General features: G+C 39.1%; 1 long non-coding RNA gene across 1 annotated transcript; it reads left to right on the forward strand.

The window, feature by feature from the left end:
* The first annotated feature begins 2,301 nt into the window (after positions 1-2,301).
* LOC307025806 lies at positions 2,302-7,086 on the forward strand. The gene is made up of 4 exons (XR_013804283.1): positions 2,302-2,435; positions 2,806-2,897; positions 5,376-5,568; positions 5,740-7,086. It is a non-coding gene; the product is annotated as an uncharacterized lncRNA (long non-coding RNA).
* Positions 7,087-7,471: the final 385 nt, after the last annotated feature.

Here is a 7,471-nt window from a genome sequence, read left to right on the forward strand (position 1 = left end):
GTATCCATTGTATCTTTGTCTTGTGATTTTTGACTGAAAGGGCAAAAGGCTACACCTACTTTGGTTGAACTATGTGGCTGCGTCCCTGCTTTTGACAAATAGGTGTGCGATTCGAAATGCCAGAATGACTGAACATTCAGTACAAAATGTTGGTAGGATTGGGTAGGCGTGGTGTTACTTGTTGGTACATGGGTTGGGGGGTGGCCCATGAGTGCTCAGTGCCCAGGGGCCCCTGGAGGTACTAATCCGGCCTGACAAGTTATTACATGCATTAATGTTAGAAGCAGAATTAATATCAAAACGTTTTTAGAAGTTGTTAAGTTCATTTGCTTTTTTAAGCTCATCCAGAACATGCATCTCCCTCTTGCCGGAGTCCAGATTTGTAATTTCTTTAACAGAGACCCACAGTTCTTTCGAGTTCTTGGTTGAGAAAGCCTCATTTCTCTAAATGCACTTAGAGGACCGAGGATCGAGCGTCGAGGAGGCTCTCTGGAGGAGCTATAACCGAGGATACACTGATGGGTCCTCCACGGTCCTCCACGACTCCTTCGTTGATGCATTTCCGGGAACAGAGATGTTTCAAAGAGTCGTTACGCACGGCCGGACTTATCTCAGCCAATGACAGCTCTGCATGCATCTCCTGGATATTATTTTATTAACTGCTCTCATTTACAGAGAGAACAGCTGTGAGGTCCGTGCAGAAAGTAGAGCAGTGTGTCAAATATATATCACTCAGTATAACAGGCCTACTCTCTTTATTTGCTTTAGTTTAGTAGATATCTACAAACAAAGAGTCGATATTCTTCTAAAACCATTTAGTGCTTCACATAATAAAATACACAACGGCTGTAGCCTGATTATATGCTTTAGGAGCTGTAGGTGCGTGTGTGTAGGTGCGTGTTGTACAGTGTGTAGGTGTGTGTGGTACAGTGTGTAGGTGTGTGTGTTGTACAGTGCGTAGATGCGGCGGACAGACAGCTCTCAGTTGGTTTGGTGTCCTCTGCTTACTTTTAATACTTGTAAATAAAACTTTTGGCCCGTAATTTATTTCCCTCATTGTAGCGAGCAGAGATAGGGGGGGATATATCCAATCTCTGATTGTGTTAAATTATTATGAGAGTGCTCTGTTTGATTTTGAAATTGTATATATATGTGTGTGTGTGTGTGTGTGTGTGTGTGTGTGTGTGTGTGTGTGTGTGTGTGTGTGTGTGTGTGTGTGTGTGTGTGTGTGTCTGCATCTGTAGCCTGTTATTGTCTCATTATACCGCACTGTGAATGAATTAAAAGTAAATATATGCAGGATGTACAATATGAGGGTGTGCAAAACAGGAAAACGAATTAACCTTCATTTAAACATTAAATAATACTTTAGATTAAGGTCTTCTTTTAAATAAGAAAAAAGCTTTGGGGGTATCAAAAGATAAATATTAAGCCTGACAAAGTAGGCTACTTGACGTCTAATATATTGCTTTCCTGCAATGTTAACTATGTTGAAGCACTTATTTTAACTGATATTATACATATGAATTAAACTCTTATGTATGTAGATAGTATAAGAAATATGCAGAATTCATTGCATACACACCATAGTTATGTATATTATATATGGCAATAAACCTTAGAAAATCTTGAAATCTTGAAATGGATGTGCAAAATATCCATTATACAGTCTTTAATTAACTATAATAACGAGTAATTAATATACTTTTTTACTCGTTTCCATTCGTGTCAATTGCAGATAAATATTCTCAAGCACCAACTATCAAATATCTCTCCTGATTGTTGGCAATTGACAATTACCTTCCCTGAATTGTAATCAGGTGTAACTAAAGCCTGATTTAAGGGTTGTTTATATTTCACATCATTAATCAGAATCTGCAACTCAAATAAATGTAGTGGAGTAAAAATACCAGGTTAACCTCTGAATTGTAGTGGAGTAGAATTAACAAAGTAACAATGAGCTGTCATGTGGGTATATATTAATGCTGCGCATTATGGACACAAGCGATTTTCACCCATTTATTAATTATATGTTTTACATTTGATATCACCAATGTGTTTAATACTGGCAACTTCTAATTGTTGGGAAAACGAAAACTTTCAGTAGATACGTTCCATAGAACATTTTGCGAAACACAATAGCCAGCATGTGCAGTTCTGGGGGGGCGTTCGATTCCAGTTTTGGATAGTCTGGCGTGGTTGCGTTCCATTTCAAACAGCTGTTTGACGCTCGGCGTAACCTTGGCGCACTGCCACTCCAATCAGCGAGCTTAAACCATAGCTGAGGATCTTGGGTCATCAGTTCAGTGGCTGTGTATCGCATAGATATATATAAACATTAGATGGCTCATGGGAGATTTCCAGCGTAGCTAACCGACCGCCATCTTGCTACAGTCAACAGCTATACTGGTACGCGCTATGGTAGCTGTTGTAAGGTGAGTGATCTGCACAAAAATACTCTTAAATCGCTGAAATCTTGACTGATTTACAAACGGTTTGGTTTATTATAAACATTATTAGTATGGCTATGATACAGGATGCTTGGACATGTTGAAATTACAGCTTTTCTTTGTGTATGTGCCGTGGTTGTATTTATTAGCTGGCTAATAACAAGAGGCTGTGAGTGAGACCTAGTATTACAAAGTTGACCCAGCAACTTTACACCAGTGGGAGAGGCATAACTACTCTTTCTTTTAAACATAAATTAAGTTACACATGATTTCTTCCAAGTGGTTTGGCTTGTTAAAAACATCTTACATTTTAGATACATTATGATACAGGAAATTGCTGGCTTTGTGTTTACAGAAGTACCTGACTATGCCGGACTTTAGTGCAGCCTACGAATGCTCTAATCGCCGCAGTCTGCAAACAAGAACCCGTGGAATCACCTTTCACGTGTAAGATATGACAATATTATGACTATAATTAGGATAATCGTTAATTACTTAGTGGATGTATGTACATTACAAGTCCTGCTACACAGGATCAGTGGGGCTATTTGAGATAATAGTATTGCAAGATTGATGTTGACCCAGCCTCTTTAGAATATGTTGCTACCATTTCTTTACACAATTATTTAATGTTTCTTTTGGACACCTTTTTTATAACTCTTAGTGTTGTTGTCTTATTCTTAAAGTATACATTACATACATACATACATACATACATACATACATACATACATACATACATACATACATACATACATACATACATACATACGTATACATACATACATGCAGGGGCGCCGTAAGGGGGTGAAAAGTTAGGATGATTCTAAGGGCCCGTGACTGACAGGGGCCCCAAAATATTTTAGAACATTAAGATTTTTTTTAAAATAACCTTTCATCAATCATCAATAATTAACATTAATATAACGTCATATTGATAATGTACTCACTAAACGTATGATTCATTTAACTTATTTTCTTCCAAAAGTTAATTAACAAAGCATCGAACACCCCCCTCTATTTACATGTAATGGTTTGGTCCTGCCTCCAAACGCTGTGCAGCACCGGCCCTTTCTAGCAGAGAGTGAGAGCATGTGAGCAGGGATGCTAGTACTTACGTGTGTACGATGTTTCAACGACTAACAAAGTCAGGCTTTCAAGAAAGAAAAGAAAGCAGAGAAAGACAAGAGAGCGGGACTAAAGGGCGACAGTATGTCATCCAGTTTTTCAAAAGAAAAGGTGGGTGTGGTCCATGAGTGGTGGAAATTAGTCTGTTAGCTAAGCGTAGTCCATTGTAAATAATAATTGTAATGTTTTGCTGACATTAAAGGTGGGGTAGGTAAGTTTGAGAAACCCGCTCGAGATACACTTTTTGTTATATTCCATGGAATGCTCTGAACATCCCGATAGCAATGAATATCTTAAGTGCTTTGACAATAAATCCATAAAAAAATATCATCTGTGGAAGCCCTAGTACTATAAAAAGCACGACCAATCATCTGAGCCGGCTCGGCTAAAATAACTGGATGGCCTACCTGCCTGTCAGCCTTCCATCTGTGCACAAACTTATCTCGTGCCCTCATTGGTTATGTGCGTGTTCGTGTGTGTTGGAGGAGGGGCTCTGTAAGGAAGTCTGAAGGAAGTGGCAGATTTTTTCCGGTTGTGTATTTTCAAATTCTAGCGCACTCAAGCTGGTTTCTCCAAAATTACCTACCCCACCTTTAGGTACTGTTAATATCTTCACAGAAAATTCTGAGGTTTTTCATTTCACTCCTCTTTTAGCTGACATTTAATAAATGCAGGTACATTTTTAGCAGCTATTCATACTAAATCAGTTGTCCCTCCCCCTGGTGCCAGGACCAACAGATCCATCTTTAGGCTCAGCAGCCCTGTCCCCCCATAAGGCTTTGCAGTCTTGCCACGCTGTCCATTGAAAGCCAGTTGGCTAGAAAGCTGGACTTCAAGGACTTGATCAGTGACTTTGCCTATAAGAAGGCTAGGCGCTGGGCTCTTGTTGAGTAAGGCTGAGCCAGGGCTCGGAATAACTGTTAAAGGGCAAGGCTATGGTAACGATATTGGATCAGTACACACAAGATGCATGATGAGAAAAAGTCTGAGAACAGGTAATAGGCTCTGATTTAGCACCACCATCAGGCCTTTTCATTTCCATTTCCGTTTTGTTGTCCGTTTAGACTTTAATACCTGCTTATTTTGTAGTATGTATATTTAATTAAAAAATCTGCTGCTTATGTTATTTGTTTTGTCATAGCATGTTATAAAGGATAATATTGGTGTTAATGTTCACTTTATTTTAATTTAAGAGGTCATGTATATTTAAGTTATATTTATTTAGATTTTTGAATGTTCCATTCAAAAATGTTATTAAAAAGACATGTACACCATAACAGATGATTATTGCGATCCATTGTCAGGAATGTTAGTGTTATATCAAATAGTGAATTATACTGCAGTAGAATGTTACACGTCTGCACAGTGTTATATGATCACCGCTCAGTGTCAGTAAATATTGTGTAGTTAGTATTGGACTACAAGATAGATGCAAGCCTGTACAGGTAGAGTTATTTAAAGCATAAATTAGTCGGTTGGGTTCTGCAGGTGTGGTTACAGCATTGTGCTTGGTTGGCGTGGCCTGGGCCTGGTGGTGGGGCCCAATGTGATATCTTTTCATGGGGCCCAAAATCCCTGGCGGCGCCCCTGCATACATACATACATACATACATACATACATACATACATACATACATACATACATACATACATACATACATACAGTACATACAATTACCCCAAAAATCTGATAATTTCGGTGTGTATTTTTGTCCTTACCCTTAATGTTAAAGGAAAGAAGGGAGGACAATGTTGACAATAATTTATATATCTGTCTACCTTTCTCATGTTTTGAAGGTTTCCCAAAACCGGAGAGAGGAGGAGGCAGTGAGAAGTTGCCCTAAGAAGGGACGGTTTTGTTTCCTGTGGCAGGACACTGCTCTGCAGTGATCACTTCAGGAGTGAGGACTTTGACAGGATGGGGCAGACTATCCGGCATAAAGATGTTGTTGTGCCAACAGTATTCAATTTCCCAGCTCATCTTCAAAGGGTATGTGTATCATTGGCCAACAAGAATTCAAGGTGTATAAGATTGATATATAAATATGTGATTAAATGTCACACTTCAGTTTTTCTTTCTGCAAGTTTAGGAATAAATAATGTGTTGTGTATTACAGCACATTTTAAACACTCAAAATTTCTTTAATTATGTTTATTTTAGCCGGAAGCAACAAGAAGCACAACCACTTCAAGAAGAGCGGAAGATGAACCTCAGCCTAATGTTGTGAGTATTCTGAATGTGGCCAAGACCAGAGAGATGGTCATTGGTGAGGACGTCTCCTCTACCCCTGTGCATTCTGGGAGAAGATGTGGCTGTTGTGGAGGACTACAAATACCTGGGAGTGCACTTAGACAATGGGCTGAACTGGAGGATCAACACTGACGCTGTGCACAAGAAGGGGATGAGCAGACTTTATTTTCTGAGGAAGCTGAGATCCTTCCACGTGTGCAGCAAGATGCTGGAGATCTTCTAGTCTGTTGTGGCCAGTGCACTCTTCTTTGCTGCGGTCTGCTGGGGGGGCAGCATCAGAGCCGGTGACACCAGCAGAATCAATAAACTGATCAGGAAAGCTGGGTCTGTCATCGGCATCAAGCTGGACCCCTTTGAAGCTGTGGTGGAGAGGAGGACACTGAACAGGCTGTTGTCCATCATGTATAACCCCACCCATCCTCTCCACCTGCAGCTGGACGGTCAACGGAGGTTTAACCAGACCCTTTCTTTTTAGACTAAAATGTCGGGTATCTCTTGGTTCAGTTTGGTGTTTTTTCTTTTCTGTTGCTTCAGCATATGAAACTTTGTATCTCTCTACCTCCTTTGCCTTTTTCTGCACTTCGCAGCCCTGATACACAGCAGTATGTTCCCCACATATGTTTATGTTTGCTCAGTCTGTCTAATAAACCCATAAAATGGTGGTGAAAGTATACCAAAGCTGAGGCTGGACAATGATTGATTGTTGGTGTGCCATGTGTCACCGTGTGTCTTATTGGTTTTGTGTTATACTGTATTTTATTGTGTGCAGCTGGTCCTTATCTCCAAGACACATTTAAAACAAAAATAACCTTGAACCTTGAAGCCCCATCTCTCCCCACCTGCCCCTGCTTCCTACATCCCCTCCACACCACACCAAGTTGTTCTTCTTAATAATAATAATAATAATACATTTATTTTGGGGGGCCGCCTTTCATAACACCCAAGGACACCTTACAGGGCATAGGGGCAATATAGGGAACAATTAAAACTGTGGATTTAGTGAGATATCAGCCGGGGTAAGACAAGACAAACAACAGTAAATGGACTACAGAAGGACACAAAAGGACACAGGGTACAGTTTATATTATTCTTGGGCTTTTTTCGACTACAAGAACTCAGCGCACCGTGCTGTGAAGTGGTAACGTATTTCAAAGGTTCTGGATTTGTTTACAAATCTAGAAACTAAATACAAAACTAGGACGATATGAAGATCTGATGTCAAAAATAATTGTGATAAATGAGACAGAACTGGCCTGTCTGTGAGCTCGTTCTATTTTGGTTTGGTTCTTCTGATAAAGGTGTTAATATCTAAATAATATACCACCATATGCTATTGTCATTAGTGGTGTCCCTGTTCTTCAAGCTAAGGCATTGCTAAATTAACAACTCTTGGCTTACAGAGTGGTAACATGAGACCGATTTTTATATATAAAATATAAATATATTTTTATGTTATAATTAATTTTAAATATTAACAATATAATACAAATAAATGGAAATATATACACTGGCAAATATTTAATATAAATACCTTGTGTGTGTATAGCTATTGCTTTATCTGCTTAATGTTATTTTCATAAGAAAGTCCATGATTATAAGTATGCAGTATAATAACTACATCTTTGATGTTTATAAAAAAACA

The sequence above is a fragment of the Notothenia rossii genome (assembly GCF_949606895.1).
Source record: "Notothenia rossii genome assembly, chromosome: 2".
Lineage (NCBI taxonomy): Eukaryota > Metazoa > Chordata > Actinopteri > Perciformes > Nototheniidae > Notothenia > Notothenia rossii.